Source organism: Lissotriton vulgaris, chromosome 7 (assembly GCF_964263255.1).
Source record: "Lissotriton vulgaris chromosome 7, aLisVul1.2, whole genome shotgun sequence".
NCBI lineage: Eukaryota > Metazoa > Chordata > Amphibia > Caudata > Salamandridae > Lissotriton > Lissotriton vulgaris.
In genome coordinates, this window is record NC_141695.1 from 738,622,255 (window position 1) to 738,639,954 (window position 17,700).

The window sequence follows — 17,700 nt, forward strand, 5'->3', positions numbered from 1 at the left end:
GCCACTAGTCTGAGCACAAATCAACAAGCGCTGAAACAATAGTTCAGGATCCATAACAAAGGTTTCTTCTTTCCATTTAACAGATTGAAATGATTTCATTACCTTCACCTGGTTGCTTTATATGAAAGAGAACTCAGAGACTCTTTTGTCCGTCATCTCATTAAGAATTCTATTTCCAATTTCTTCTGTAAGTTGAGGATTAACATCACTGCCATAAGTAACTCCTGTGACAATGTTACGCAGGTTGCTGTCTCGCTCAAAAACATTGAGCTGTTCTACATATCCCAGTACTTTCTGTGTATCTCCTTTATCACGTTAAATTCTTGAACTGGTCATAGATAAAATGTTGCTCACTTGCTGCATGCTTCCCTGAAGCAAAGTCCTGCATGCATTCATTCAAATGGGTACAAATAGGGCGTGACATAACCCAGACAAGCTGCTGCTGTTCTGTCATGCCTTTTCCAAGGGTCATTCCGCCGAATCGTTTTATATTCTTAATTAGAACTTGTTCAATTACCAAATCAGGGGAAAGGCCACCCCAAAACCTATTACTTCTTCGGACAACATGCAGACCATTTGTAAATGCCGTGTATAATGCTGTGTATACATCAGGAGCTTCAAATTCAAGCTCAACCATTCTCTCATAATACAGTCGTGCAGAACTGGCTTATAAATTATGGCCACATGCTGCAAAAAAAGGTAGCATCTCCTTTACCATTGCAAGATGTAGATGCCAATTTCCTGTTCTTTCAGCTTTTAAGAATTGTTTCAGGATGTTGACCATTTCCAAACATTGCCACCAAAGTCAAAGAGTCCTGTACAATGTAAGTTCATCTTTGGCCTTCAGCAGTTTGGTTGCAATTCTGTCAACAACATTATATGAAACATCCTCAACGGAAAGCTCCCCATTAAGAAGATTATTAAACAATGATCTAGCTGCCTGTAAATCGTCGTTATCATCTAGGGCTTGCGTTGCTAAAATCATGTTGAAAACTGATGAAACAATAAGATGGCCGCGGATCGCTCTTGCAATAGCTTTACCAGAAAGCATGTGCTTTACAGCATTTCCTGCATATATGATCTCAAGTATATCAACCAAGCCTGCTCCACTCATCAAAAAACCGATGCATCTAAGAAAACTCATGATTGTGTGCAGGCCTCCTAGTCTCAGAAAGACCTTCTTTAAAGGACTATCCTGTGATTCATTGGCTATGATGCTAAGTGCTTTGTGGAAAAGAGGCTGGTTGAATGTTATAATAGGGGTCTGGCTGTATCTCTTGGCATGGTCAGAAACAAAAAACAGTGTTGAGAGAATACACGTCTCATTTGTTAGATCCATGTTAATCATTGGCAGAAAGATGACAGATGATACACCGGGATGGTTACCTTTATGTAGTAGTTGGCATACTCCTTGCCATCCTGGAACACTGTTGCTGAGTAGATGTGAGATGTTCAATAAAATATCCAGGATTGAAGATGGGTCACTGTACGTGATTTCCTTAATGGTATTATACTTTAAGAAACACATTCCACTGGCCTGTGAATGATATGTTTTTATTGGGATTTGCCCCAACATCCTCAGTTCATCAAATGAAACTTGAAGTTTTTTAATGACCATTGAAAATTTTCCAGTTGGAGTTACAGTGGCGATAATGCCCAGACCATGAAAAGTACCATGGCCATTTATTGTAATAATATTGTGCTCAATATTATCAGCTGCATATTGAACAAATTTCGGGGGACTTAGAGAAGGTTCCACAAGGACTGGTATAGTATTTCCTCTTTCTGCTGCAGCTGAACGTTCAAACCGAAGAACTTCTGAGTAGGAGCTGCAGAATCCCATAAGAATTACTGCTTCAACTACAAATCTTGAGCTTGTGTTGTCAATTGAACTGCCAGCCCTAACTGCAACGGTGCAACTAAGACTTGTGGGCGCACGGCTTGCATAATTGCCTGTCCTATAGAAGCAACTTTTCTCTCTCTGTTGGTTTTATCACTAACAAAAACTGATAAGAGCCTTAACGAATCAGGAATATAGCTTACATTATAGTCAACACTACTCATGTTTTCAATGGGTGGATATATTTCTTGTTCTACAGGGATGTCTTTAATATAATTTCTTATTATCTCAGCAGGTGCCATAAGGAGATTGTTTCAATCCTCTTCAACATCTTCATGGCTGTGACTGTGGTACTCTTGCAATACATGAGAAGCTGTACTTTTAAAAGTAACGACATCAGCAGTCCCTGCAACTGTTCCTATGAAGATTTCATTTTCAAAATGCTCTTTGAGTTTTTGTTTCATATACTTCGAACTGTATGGTTCGCTATCTTCGGGCAGTAATTCTCGCATTTTATTAACAAGTTCTATAACAGTAGTTTGTTCTTCATCATTTTCCTCCTTGTATTTAACTACTTAAAGAAAAGTTTCCTGGCAAACTGAGTTCTCTGGTCGACCTGAAGATATTGGAGGGTTATCAGTGAACAGCCCGGGAATTAATTTTCCAGTATAAAAATTGACGTAACACTGTTTGTGGTAGCATGCATCTACAGCATGTAAATCAGACACATTTTGGATATGTCTCTTAACTTTGTCTGCCCATTCATCATTGCGTTTGTTGCATTTTTGTAAAACTGATGATTTGATTTCAACTGTTCGTGCAATAAACCACACATTTTTCCTCTCCCTGAAGGATAAACTTAACTCAGTACCACAGAATTTTTTTTTTCTAAAATCAAACGGCGTTTCACACGACTGTAGAATACGAGAAGTTGTGGGATCTGATTCTTACTCCTGGAACGGAGTTTTCAAGTTAACAAAACGCGCTCTACATTTCTTGTGAACTTTCTGCCCAACACAAACGTGAAACTTAGATATTTTCTCTCCTTGCATGTTTTTTTAATTCCAGTCACTCCTCTTTCAGTGAGTAGAGATACATCGTCATCTTCTTGAAACACCATATCACAAATGGAACACTTTTCTACGTCTATTTTCACTGTATCTCACAGCAACTCGCAAGAACCTGTAACACATAAATGAAACATTTTTGAATAACAAAAAAACAAACAATAACAACAAAGTTACAAAACAAAACACAAACAAAAGCAAACTTTTTATTTCAAAAGTTAATTGTAATATTTACGTTCCTTCACACTTTTTCAGATAAGTCAATGAAAATATTATTCAAACTTTGTTTATCTGACATTTTCTGCGATTATTATGGTCATCAGAAACATTTTTTGATGTTATTTCTGACTTTCCCGTCCCTAAAAACATATAAAATGATACCACACCTGGGCATATAAACAGTTATACCCTATATCTCAAATAATGGGCAGCCATTTTGAAAAATCCACCATATTGGATTAATGCGTCATGATAGAGTGGTAGATTTTACACCATCGTTTTCTATGGAAAAATTTCAATAACAATCCACTCACAGAAATTGTATTGCAATTAGTTCTAGGTTCTGCAACAAATTGACTAGTCTAAAAGCATAAACCAGTTATAAGGCAATTAATCCACTAGTCATGATTATGTAAGTGCATTTTTTCACAGAAATGCATATGTAACGGAATTTAATCCAGTTGTAAGTAGAACACTACAAGTCCTAGTATGTCCTAAGAACACAGCATGTTGGTGAGGCTGGCACAGAATGACTGTAAAATGGCTGTCTGCAACTTCTCATATTTAGTTTCCTCTATGTGACTTCCTGTTTTTTTCATTTCTTTCTGCCCTGAGTACGGAGCCCCCGTCCAACTCATAATCTCATACTCTGAGTGCGGAAACTTCACACTCGGGGTGGAGACTCTGCAGTCAGGCAAGCACCCAGTGATAATACACAGGAAATGTCAAACAGGTAGCTGAATACAGGAAATTGCATGCAGCCATTTAATGGTCATTCTGTACCACCCTCACCTCAGAGCAACAGCCTCCATACAACAGCTGCTCTGTTTCTTAAACCTGCCCCCAACGTGGCTGAGGGACTCAGGTGCAAGATACCCCCCTTCAGTGAGACTAAATTGAACATCCTAACTGAGGGGGGGTTTAATATGTACCCACAGCTGTATGGGGTCCTTGATGACCAGCTGAGTTCAAACCGAAATCAGGTGAAATATTGCTGTGAGCGGCAGTGCAGTGGGTGTGGGCTAGCAGCGGGTCAAGATATGTTGTGAGCACTGGGAGGATGTGTAAGTTCAGCATTTACATCTCAGACAGTTCATGCTGTTTGCAATGTAAGTTATCTTGATGAATTTAGAATGATAAGTAGGTATTGTAATGTAACCCTTTTCCGTATGAGCCCAAATGATTTTGAAATAAGTAACTTTGTTCTACAGATATGTCCACAACACTTTCTTTATATACATGTATGTATTTTACTTTTCTTTGTTTGTGAATATGTACTTATATGCCTTGATTCTGACACCATTTCTTTAGCATGAGTAGGTCCTTATTTTTATTGGAAATAGACTGTGATGCCATACCTTACTTCAAGGTTTTTTAGGGCTTTATCCTAGTGTATGTATAAACAACAAGATCCATCTCTAAGAGGTTTCCTGTGAGCCAAGGTATAAGAGGCATACACAGTATTTGTTAAAATACCCCTCACACACCAAAAGGGCCCTTGGTGTCATGCTTCATCACCGGGGTCTTCCAGCCACGCTGCGGGACGGGGCGTGCTATGACTAGCGACTACGCTGGAGCACTTTAGATTTTGTAAGTGCTATGCGGGGTGTATTTGAGTGAGTGCAAGTAGGGTCAGGGGTGAATGGAAAAGTGAGATTAAAAAATACCTGGCCTTATGGAAACAAAAAATTCTTCATTGGTCATAGGCTGGTATTATTAAAAATGTGTGCGGCGGAGAGACCAAAGCTATTAATGAGCTAGTTCTCCTGGTGATGTCAACATGTTTCGAGGCCTAGCATGCCTCTTCGTCAGGACGGAGTTAGATCCCTCTGTCACTCACTGCGGTTGCCATCTATGTGTGCAAGGTGTATAAACAAGTGAAAATAAAAGTACTATACCTATGTGGTATGGAAATAATTCTAGTTAAAGCCCTGTCAGTATTTCTGAATCGTGAGTCTGCAAGATAAAATGAGAGCACCCAGTTACTTGTCTTGCACTTCCCAATGCGCGTATATATGTCACCTGTGGAAGGAAGTGCATGGTGATATATGGTGACTTTTCGATTTGAGCAAATCTCTTATTTAAAAACTATAGTGCTGTGACCTGTACAGGAAAGAAAGACACTACATGACGAAACGCACACATAACATAAAGCACACACTCTATAACGTGATGATATGCGTAAACAGTGGTGAGCTGCAAAATAATTGAGGGGTAAATGAAACTTCCATCTGTTGGTGTGGGAAAAATTATGGAGAGATTTAGTTCCAGTAGGTGGAAAAAAAATCATCAAAGTCACAGGTCAGGACTCCCTAACGCGGCTATGCCGTACTCACTACTCATCGATAAATCCTCGCATCCTCCCTCGTCCGCGGCTTCCGTGGTGTGATTGAAAGGAGCAGGCGAGGTATCTTTATCTTTATACAATTTAATTGGACAATTGATTGCACCTGTGCCGGTGGAGAGAAGCTGCGAGTCTAATGAAGACTAGACCGGGCTGGGTTTTAAGTGTGAGCAATACGCAGTGGCCATGTTGGAAAAATCGTGGTTCACCTCGTGTATGCTGTCGGCATTTAGTGGATCACACCCTGTGCCGGCGGGGTTCTGGTAGGCTGCAGCACCTACTTTATGAAGAAAAACCTTTGTGTTTTAGAGTGGGCAGTCTCCCTGGCATTCCAAGGTATGGGGATTGCGGAGATAGGCTAGGGTCTGTTAATGGCTCAGTTGTGCCCATGGTATCTCATCATTCATTCCTGTGATGTGTGTCCCTAATCGGAACACCCAACGTTGTTTCTTCTCCAGGAGGTTCTTTTCTGTCCCGATGGATTTGATTACCGTCCAGCGAAGGTCTTGAATGTTATGACCCATTGTCAAGTAGTGATTGGCCATTTTGGTTGTGATTTTTTGCACCGTATGTTGCTTTTATGTTCGCCGATGCTTAGTTTTTACTGGTCTCGATGTCATTCCCATATATTTTTTGGCACATGGACATGTGATTAGATACACAACATTTCTGCTGTTGCAGTTTGTAAAAGCACGTTGTTCCCAGGTTGTGCCATTAGAGAACTTGATAGTTCTACTTTTTCTTTTTAGTTTGCAGGAGCTACATGAGCCACAAGGATGGGGTCCATTTACAGTTGCTAATCTGGGAGGGCAGGTGTTATGGTTCTTGGTCTACTATGGACCAAAATGTCTCTAAGATTTCTTCCCCTTCTGTGAGAAAATATTGGTTTGGAAAATTCAAGGAGCCGCAGTTCAGGATTTCCCAATGTTTGTTTACTATTTTGGAGATTTTGTTGGAATTAGTGTTGTATGTTGTAACACATATAGGGCGGGTTTTTTGTTCTTTTGGAACTGTGCGTTCCAACAGGGCATCCCTGTTCTTATTTCTTGCCCTTTTCAGGCCCTTCTTGACAATTTTCTCCGGATAGTATCTGTTGAGTAGTTTTTGTTCGAGGTCAGATGCTTGACTCTTGAACTCTGAAATGTCAGAACAATTTCGCCTGAGGCGAAGAAATTGTCCGTAGGGGAGATTATCCCACAGGTGTCTCGGGTGAAAGCTGTTATATAGTAGGAGACAGTTTTTGGCGGTGGGTTTGAGATGGGTGCTGGTCTTCAATCTACCTTGATCCGGGTAGATATTGAGGTCTAAAAAGACCAGGCTTTGATTTGATACTGTATGAGTGAATTTTAGAAACCTATCTTGCTGGTTAAGCCAGGTCATGAACTCATGAACAGAATGAATGTCACCCCTCCATATCACAAGCACATCGTCGATGTAGCGTATCCATGTGACCACATGGTCACGGTAGGGGTTCTGTTGCTGGAGAATTTGTGTGGTCTCCAAATAGTGGACATAGAGACCAGCCAGGCTGGGAGCAGATGTGCTCCCCATGCTGGTCCCATGCTTCTGTAAATAGTGAGTTCCCTCATAGAGAAAGAAATTGTTTTTCAATGCCAGACTGATACATTCCAATACTACATGCCTAGTGGTCGGGTACAGCCAGGATGTCGAGAATAGTACTTCTTCAATTATTTCAAGTGTTTCTCTGTGGGGAAGACTCGTGTAAAGGCTTTCTACGTCCAACTTGAGTAGGAGGTCATGCTCGGGGTTGAATGGTAGTTCTTCAATCAGTTGGAGTACCGCCTTGGTATCTTTTAGATAGGTGTTAGTTGCCTGTACAATTGGTCTCAAGAAAGCATCCGCGAATCTTGAGAGGGGTTCCAGTATAGAACCAATGCCAGACACTATCGGGCGGCCAGGTGGATATGCTGTAAGCATGGGCGAATTTTGTGAATCTGGCGTTCGCAAATTTGTGGATTTGCAAACTCGCAATCCGCAAAATCCGCGAATTCTCGCGGATTTTTTTTTGTGTTTGCAAGGATTTCTGCCAGTTCGCGAGGGTTTTGTACCAGTTCGCAATTGCGAACTTACATGTCGGCTCGCAACGGTCGCGATTATGTTGTTTCTACGTCTGGTTCATCATCACAGGTTCCCAGCACCCTCTGTTTCACCACTGCCACCCTCTGTTTCACCCATGCCACCCTCTGGTACATCAATGCCACCCTCTGGTTCATCATCACTGTAGATTATGGGGGAGAAAGCAAGCACACCTGCCCTGCTTCAACTGACATGAATTAATTTGGGGTTGAATTATTAATGTGCCACTGTTTTAAAATTCCAGTCTGGCACCTGCTTCCTTATCTGTAATTTGCTTTCCGTTGCAGTGCAATTTTTTTTTCCAGGACCTTTGTGGCCTACTTGTAGCTATTCTATGAGCCTGCTGTGAGGGTCAGAGCAGGGTCATACAATTGTTGCAACTAGCAACTGAACTCTGGAGGTGCCCCAGTCAGGAAGCACTACAGGGAATGGTTACTAATGACGAGTTTGAACTTTTGCACCTGCTGAATGCTTTCACTTTTGCAAAACTCGCTTTTCTGCAGAACAGCATTACAGCAACTGTAATGCCCCAAACAAACTTACTTGTGAAAGTTGATTTCTAATCCAAAAGTGATCCAAAGAAAGTCAAAAGGCCTCAAATCCAAAAAAGTGCAGGCAAATGTCAACCCGAGGAGTTATTCTGATAAAAATCATCATTTTCAGAAGGTCTATTCTGCTTGCTAGTGGATTTCTTGTGCAGAATTGCAAATTTTGTAATTTCGCGAGTGCGAGAATGTTGCTGCCCGCCGCACCTACATGTTCGCAATTGCGAATTTACGCCGCACGCCGCAAAATTGTATCACCAAGAAAAAAAAATCCGCTGTGTGCGAATTTGCGGATTTTCGGTAAATTCGCGAGCGATCGCGGATCGCGAATTTACCGAAAATCCGCAAAATCCGCGAGCGGAACGTATTTTCCGCCCATGCTTAATATGCTGCCTCTTTATGAATCTTTGGTATGGTGTAGAAATAAGGTGTTGTGGGGTTGCTTTGGATGAGGAAATCTGCCTCTTTTTTAGATATCCAATCGTGGGCTGTTGCCTCTTCGACCATCATGAGAATGCGGATACGAATATCTTGCGTTGGATCATCCCGTAGTATCTCATAGTTTCTTCTGTCATCTAGTAATTTGCGGCATTCTCTTTCATAGTTAGACTGGGTTTTTTTATGACGATATCAGCGTTGTTTGCTAGTTCCCTTAGAGCCTCTTTTTCTTTCCGTGAGGTGTTCTGGAAAGTTTTGTTGTCATTGGCTGGTAAGTTTGCTAGCTAATCCATGACTGATTTCTCGAAGGTCAATATCTCCAAAGGTACAGTAGAATCTAAGGGAGTAAAAGTGGACTTCTTCCATAACCCTGTGTCTGTTTGGTCGATGTCATTGATTCCATTATCCTTTGAGTCCTTAAAGAAGGCATTGGGTTTAAGTTTGCGTATAAATTCTTTAATTTCTTGACAGATCTTGAATTTATCCATTCTATTCATAGGGACGAATCCTAGGCCTTTTTCCAGAACCTGACGCCGAGATTCTGACAGTTGGAGGTCCGACAGGTTGACTACTAGATGCCCCGACTGGTTGCCGCTGTCATGCTCCGTGTTGACACACGTGGTGGTGCTTCTGGATTCTGGTTCCAATGTACCTGGTTTCTCTTTCTGTTTCTGCCTCTTCGTGGTCCACGGCACTGGCCTAAAGAAGGCGGTGGGCCATAATAGCTGAAATCGGGTGGTTGGTTCTGGTTCCATTGTTGGTATGGATTACCCATGTATGGTGGTCCCAGTGGGTAGTGCATGTACCCTGGGGGGGCTTGGTAGTGTTCCCACCCACTACCTCCTGGTGCATGCGGTCTCTGGAATCGCGCTCCTCCACCTCTATTTCTGGGGTTACTGTTTCTACTGGATCCCGAATCGTTTGAACTGGTGTCAGAGAGATCAGTGTCTGAACTCTGGTCACTGTAGTTCCTTTTGGATACGTAGTCGTTCTTTATGAATGGATAAACGTGTTTATGGCTGAACACCTCAGTGTCCTTCTTAAGTTTCTTGTATTTACTCTTCTTGAGTGTTAACCCGAACTCTGTCATTTCCTGGTTGAGTTTGTCTAGTCTCTTTTACAGTGCTGTTGGGGTTTGATAGCTCTTAATTTGAACTTCCAATTTTTGTATATCAATTTTAAGTTCTTGTGTTAGTCTGGTCGCCGTATTTATAATGAGGACTAGCCAGTCTCTGGTACAGTGCCAGGAGATCAAGGACCAATCTTTTTTGAACGCTGCATCATGTGTAAAAATGAAAGGTTCATTCCTGACTATCAAACCTGGTGGTGCCGCTTTTGCCTTTAGGTATTCGGTCATCAGAAGACCGTGTAGAGCTGTTTTAATTTGGGTCCTTCTTAGAGCCGCCAATTCATCCCAATCTCCATTGGTCGGACTTGGGTCAGTGTTGCTAAGTCCTTTAAATGGTTAAGAGTCGCTAGAATTCTGTCGACTTCCTCATCATCGAAAGTAAGGCCTCCTGTTTGAGCCATTTTCAACTGAGAGTGTGTATCGTGCGTGTGCTTCTCTGTGTAGTGTCTGTGAGTGATCAATACTGTCTCCCCTATGAGGAGAAAGGTAGGAGGCGACAAGGAACAGTGTCTTGTCTGCCTATGTGCCAGGAATACTGGCTATTAGACTCCTAAGTGTGTGCTTTATGTTATGTGTGTGTTTTGTCATGTAGTGTCTTTCTTTTCCTGTACAGGTCACAGCACTATAGTTTTTAAATAAGAGACTTCTTCAAATTTAAAGTCAGCATACGTCACCATGCTCTTCCTTCCACAGGTGACATATACAGGCGCATTGGGAAGCGCACAATAAGTAACTGCGTGCTCTCATTTTATCTTGCAGGCTCACAATTCAGAAATACTGACAGGGATTTAACTAGAATTATTTCCATACCACATAGGTACTGTACTTTTATTTTTACTTGTATATACACCTTGCACACATAGATGGCAACCGCAGTGAGTGACAGAGGGATCTAACTCCGTCCTGATGAAGAGGCATGCTGGGCCTCGAAACATGTTGACATCACCAGGAGAACTAGCTCATTAATAGCTTTGGTCTCTCCGCCACACACATTTTTAATAATACCAGCCTATGACCAATAAAGAATTTTTTGTTTGCATAAGGCCAGGTATTTTTTAATCTCACTTTTCTATTCACCCCTGACCCTACTTGCACTCATTCAAATACACCCCACATAGCACTTACAAAATCTAAAGTGCTCCAGCGTAGTCGGTAGTCGTAGCACGCCCCATCCCGCAGCGTGGCTGGAAGACCCCGATGATGAAGCATGACACCAAGGGCCCTTTTGGTGTGTGATGGGTATTTTAACAAATACTGTGTATGCCTCTTATACCTTGGCTCACAGGAAACCTCTTAGAGGTGGATCTTGTTGTTTATACATACCATTGACTGGAGGAGGGTGCATCCACCTCAGGGCTTTCTAGCACTACCTCTTCGCTCCCCTATTGATTTTTTTTCCTAGTGTGTCACATTTTTGTAAGTCTAAACATTCATTATGCCACAATTACTTTGGTAAACTGAGGCAAGACATTAGTTATCTATCCCATTAATTTAGTTTGTCAATGTGTTTTATTATCTATGTTAATACTTTGACTTTGAATGTTGCGATAGCGGGAAATTTGCTGTCCTTTGCTCTTTTGGTATCACATATGTACCCAGGGGTACAGATTAAGTTCAGGATTTGATACTGTACTTTCAGGGCATGACCAGCATTGATTTGTTTATGTGCATTTTCCATTTGTGGTCATAATACTTTGATCAGCCTACATATATACTACTATGTATAACATGTATGCTTAGGATAACAGGATTTGGTCAACCATATTATGAGGTTGTTTTTTTTTCTACTATTAATGACTTGCCAAACCATTGAATAGACACATGTATCAAACATCTATATGATTTGTCCTTTGCTCTTAGTTAAAATGTTATTTGTTGACCACATTATTTATCAATTGATGTCTATGACATTGCATATATTGTGATACTGTTCACTCACACAGTGTGACATGACACAATACTTCTCAATTCAATGTCAACTTTCATTGCATAATTAGTGAGGTAATTCCACAAAGATATATCAGTGGCTGTCTGTTTGAGTGAAATACTACCACTATGAGCACATGATCCAAACAAAAACATAATTTGTCATACTTTCCAATTCAGTTGGTATATTGAAATAGCTGTTTTCCTTAACAATGAGTAGGCCATTCCCATATCTGCCATTCTCAAACCGCACTTTGATGGTATTGTGGCGCAATATGTATTCATCATGGGCCCTTTCAGGATATTGATAAACAGTCCATTATGATCCAATGTTGCCCGTAAATTGATTGAGCAATTGTGCTTGTGGTTTCTTTAAAGATGCGAAGTGGCTGCAGGTGGCACAAATTGCACATGTGTGCAAGCAATGGCATCAAGCACATGAGAGAATCTAGCAATGTTGTAGAACCCTTGCTTAGCATATATTTTTTCTTTTCTTGTTATTTGGGAAGAGAAGATACTGGGGTGTAAGGTTTTTGATGGCATCCAACACAGGGGGATGAAGGGAAACATTTATTTGTGAGAAATACCAGACAATATCGCTGATGTGATTTGAGAAGATGCCACAGCTCACATGTGAAGAAACACAGAACAGGAGTAAACCCGTTAACCCAGTTGAGACCCGATAGTAATTGCAACAATAATACAGTGTCTCAACAGGAATATCACGTAAAAAGACAATTAAAGGCGAGGGTAAATCACATAGCACAGTGAAAAAGAACAAGGGAAACCAAAAGATAGTTCAAGGTTGTTATTTACATATAGAAGCACATAGGTACAACTAAATTGCAGTACCCATGCCAACCAGATGTGTTCTGGCAAAGTGTAAGTGAGTGAACGGCACAGTGACACAAGTGATTGTAAAACAACGTGAGGCGGCGCGAGGTGAAAGTTAATCAGTGAAGGTCAAGAAAAGATATTTACAATTATAGACAAAAATGTATTATTTGCAAAATGACCATTAGAATGCCGCAAATGGCGTTGCAGGGTCGACGGCGTTTCAACCTTTCTAACTCGAGGTCATCATCAGGATGATGGTTACACGAATGGGATCAGTGCTCTATAGAAGAGAGGTAAGGGGTAAATCAATAGAATCAAACCCATAGACCAAGGAATGGAAAGTAAAGAAGTGGGAAAGGGAAAAAAGGGTACTACCTGTCAGGTAAGTTTGTAGATTCTGCTTCTGGAATCCAAGTAGCAACGTCTTAGGAAATAATCAATGTCCAAGAACTAATCTAGGCAGTAAAAGCGGGGATACACTCGGAAACAGGCTCAGGAGAAACATATTGGGGTGGGAGGGCGGGGCGTGCAAGGAGGAAAAGGAAGGGCAGGAAAGAAAAAGGGGTGGAAGGAGGATGGTGAGGACGGTGGAGCTGGACGGTGAGAACAGGAAGCAAGGGGAGGGTGGCAGTAACATGGTGCACTTACCGATGGAAGGCGCTGCAACATCTGGGTTTAGCAGTAGGTTGGGCAGAGAATCAAGCTCTAGAATGAAAAGGGAGACACAGGTAAGGGGACCGTCGTATCTAAATTAGCATAGAGAATGGCTAGGATATGCGAGTGCTATTGGCGTCCTTACCCTGCAATTGCAGCAATGGTTCTTCAAATGGGGTTCAAACTACTCAGCGAGGCTGGAGCGACGGGACTAATTGGGCCTTAACTCCGGGTGAAAGCAGTCGATGTCGGGTGAATCTGTAGCGCCTCCGGGGAACGCGATAGCCAGTGAAGGATGGGCAGAGAATCCAAAGAATGAAGTGTCTCGGAAGTGCCTGCAGGGGTTTCCCGTTACGGAAAGCCCACGTATTGAAGGAGAAACAACTAGACCGTGGTAGTGCGTGTTCAGTGCCCCGGCGGGGGGAGGGAGTGTTGGGGACGGTGCGCCTAATCAAGTGCGCGTGTCCAGCGTGTATATTGGATGGGATAAGAAAGGAACAAAAGCGGGGGGGAGGGGAGGGAGGGAGGGGGTAGGAAGAAGGTGGAGAGAAAACCCCGAATGAAGTGCCATAGTTCTAATTTGGGCAAGGAGTATTTGCACCAATATCCGTACATAAACAATCCATAATGAAAATGACATGTAATACATAATGAATAATCTCGGCATGTCAGTAACCACAATAATGATGAGAGACATAAGCCAGGACAGATATTTAACAATTGTAAAGGAAAGGGTACGGACGGGGAGGGACTATTGGTGTTAACAATTTGTATATATAGGTAAGGATTATTGAGGAACAAAGCTTCATGTTAAAAATGATCATATATGAAACATGCATATGAATAATTAACTGGATACAGAATATTGAATGGTTTCAAGAGACCGGAAACAAGTACAGGTTTATGGTCTAATGTTCCAAACATAGACTCTATATACGAAATTTACACACATATCATTAGGCACAGGTAAGGTATACAATTAAATACGCCCAAGGGCCACGGGTTCTATCCATAGATAACAGAGCTGTATGGACACTGTAATATTGTTGCAACAGCTCACATGTGAGGCACAGAATTCAGTTTCACATGAGGTTGGATGCATTAGTCCTTACAGTTGCTGGATGGGGAGTTGGAGCTATCTTCCCAAATAATTACATGATAGACTCCAGCTTCAATCTGTTTAAGTGGATGACCTCTTACTCCCTGAGGTCAATGAGGGGCATGCGCTGACACAAAACATGTACCTTCCTACTTTGCTGCCTACATGGGTGCTTCCGACCTACTCCCAATTGTTATGACACACTCCATGTCATAGTGAGCTTGCCAAAGTATGCAGTGATGGTGAGATTGTTATTGTACAGCAACTGTGTTGTTTCCTACTCATGCATTGGTGAAGCGCAACAGTCTAATGCATTTCTGTTGTTATGTTACACTACGCCACTATGTGTGATGCTGGGGAAAGAGCATTTACCACTCAGTATCAACCATGTCTGCTAATAGAATTCAAGCATTACCACACTTGCCTTTACCATACATATACCTTTACCATAAACCATTTACCATAAATATGCCTTTACCTCAACTACCTTAACCACAAAATCGGGCATACGTGGTTAAGGCATGTTCATTGTAAGCATGGTAATAGTCATGGGCTGCTTTGTACACCCAGGGGATGTGCCGGTTTAGGGCTCAGGGCTAGGGGAAGGGAGTTGGAGCTCAGAGGGCTGAAGGCCTGTGGGGGGAGGATTTAGGGTTCAGGGCCAGGAAAATGGGAGGTTTTAGGGTTCAGGGCCTGCCGGGGGGCTGCAGCAGGGGACAATCTTAGGGATCAGGGACAGGTAAAGGCATATTCAGAACATATGCATAATACACAACGTTCAACACACGTCTCCTCCTTGGTACCTTTATTGCTCTCTCTTGGAACCACTCTCTGGTCAAGTTCTGGGACAGTTTTGTTTCTCTCTGTCTTGGTTCTAGTTCACCCTCACTGGCTCACATTCTCCGGGTCTGGCCTCTCTCACCTGGTTTCCATCAGTAGATGGAAGTCCATTCACAGTGCCTAATAAACATTGTGAGCTGTTCACATGAGGATAAATACTTTAACCTCATGCGCGCTAGCGGAATTCCGCTCCTGCGCTGAGATTTTTTAAATCGCACTTTACGTGACGAGCTGGGCTCGTCATCAGCGTGCGAGGAGGCTACGCCATGACGAGCCCAGCTCGTCATCAGCCTGGAAGGGGTTAATACTAAAACGCTCATTCTGTAATGAGCAAACTCAACCTGCCAATGTGCTCAAACTGCACTCATTCCATTACCAAACATATGCCTTTACCATACATGCCAAATTTTGAACACATATATGCCCTGATCAAGCATGCCTTTACAATGCAATATTTGGGGTAAAGGCATGTGTGGTAAAGGAATATACGTTGTAAAAATGTTCATACAAAAAATGTGTGGTAATTACGCATGCCTTGCACTGACGGGGTTGTGAAGGCATGTTACCACTTTTAGATCATAGTTCGTGTCATGAATTTCTGTGGATTTTGTACAGTGTTTTTATTGATATATTTTATTTATTTATATTTATATTTGCATTTCTATGTAAATGTGCATTGTGAACGTCTTGTTTGTCTATACTTTTATGATCCACAGATATCGAAATAAAGTTCTATGATATGAAAAAGGCATGTGTGGTTTAGTCATAGGCATGTGTGGATTAGTCATACAACCATGACGCAGCGATATGATGATAAATGCCACTGCATTAAGTCTGTATTTAAATGTACACAGGAACACCTACATTGAATACATTAGCAGCCAGATTCAAACAGCAGTTGCACTATGCACTGTGCAATTGCCTGAAAAAATGCATTTGGGATCTCATGTTGCTTGATAAATTTAACTTACTACTTGTGTCACCCTTATGCCACACTACACTAAACAAGGCCGACGCAAGCCCCTGATACATTTGCTCCATGGTGTGGAACTGCACTGATCACCTGCCACACTTTAAATTCCAACACAGCTACTGCCCCCAATTCCTGGGGCTGACCTCAATCAATCAATCAATCAGTTTGTATTTATATAGCTCGGCATATCACTCCTGAGGTTTTCTAGGCACTGTGGCTTCACTGATTTCAGTCAATCAGCCAGGTCTTGAGTCCCTTTTTGAGGTACCTGAGATAGAGTGACGTTCGCAGATGGAGAGGTAGGTCATTCCAGTTGTTTGCGACGAGGTAGCAGAAGGAAAGACCTCCATTGCAGCATCGGTGAATGCAGGGAAAGTGTGTGAGGGAGGTGGATTACAGGTGTCTGGCAGGTTGGTGGAAGTTCAGGCGTAGGATGATGTAGGCTGGTCCCTGGTCATGGAGGACCTTGTAGGCATGTGTCAGCTTCTTAAACTGGCATCTCTTCTGAACAGGGAGCCAGTGGAGCTCCCTGAGGTGGGGAGTGGTGTGGGTCCATTTGAGGAGGTTCAGGATGAGCCTGGAGGCTGCGTATGGTCTGAATGGTCTGGAGTCTCTTGAGTAGTTGAGTGGTGCTTCTGGCATAGAGCGCATTTTCATAGTCTAGCTGGCTGGTTACGAGGGCTTGGGTAATGTTTTTTCTGGTGTTGACATTTGAAGATTTTCATAAGCATGAAGAGGGTTTGGAAACAAGCTGAAGCAACGTGTTGACATAGCAATTCATTGTGAGTATGCTGTCCAGGATGATGCCAAGGTTTTGGGCATGGTCAGTTGGTTTGGCTGTGGGGCTAAGTTCAGGGGGCCACCAGGTTTCGTCCAATGGGGAGGTGATTTTTATGAAAATCAGAACTTCCATCTTGTCCATGTTGAGCCTCAGGCAGTTGGTCCTCATCCAGTGGGCAACACTTGTCACAGCATTGTGGATGTATGACCTGGTGGTGGTGGGGTCTTCCATGAGTGAGAGGATGAGTTAGGTTTCGTCTGCATAGGATATGATGTTGAGTTCATGGGTTCTGATGATGTCAACTAGAGGTGTCTTGTTGGTGCTGAACAGGGTGGGGCTGAGGGATGAGCCTTGAGGTACGCTGCAGATGATATTCTTGGACCCTGAAGAGAAGGGTAGTAAACAAATTCTCTGGGTACTTCTCGTGAGGAGGGCTGTGATCCATTTGAGGATGTTTTTCTCGACGCCGACGTGATGGAGTCTTCTGATGAAGATAGATAGAACAAAAAACTGATGTAACTGTGAGTCACTAGAAGGTTTTATCTCCTACCACCGGCTTGTTCTAGAGTCCAGTTGCTGGCTCATGGAGAATAATATGTATGTGATTCTGTTTGCATCGTGATGGCTATCAGATGACAGGTGAACAGGCACATGCACATAGATTAAGATTTCCTACCACTGAGCTAGGTAAAGTGATTGATACCTGAAGAGTCCCCCAATTTGCAGTAGTCAAACATGTTATTTCAACTATGGGTTGCTGAATATATTGTCAGTTACCATAGAAATAAATGAGGAAATGACAAAAAATAAATAGAGGTCTCAGCCTTCTCTGAGATTCGAAATGAAGGAATAAACAGCTTAGTGATGCACACTTAGTGAAAGGAATTCTGTCAAGGCTGGAGTTGAGGATT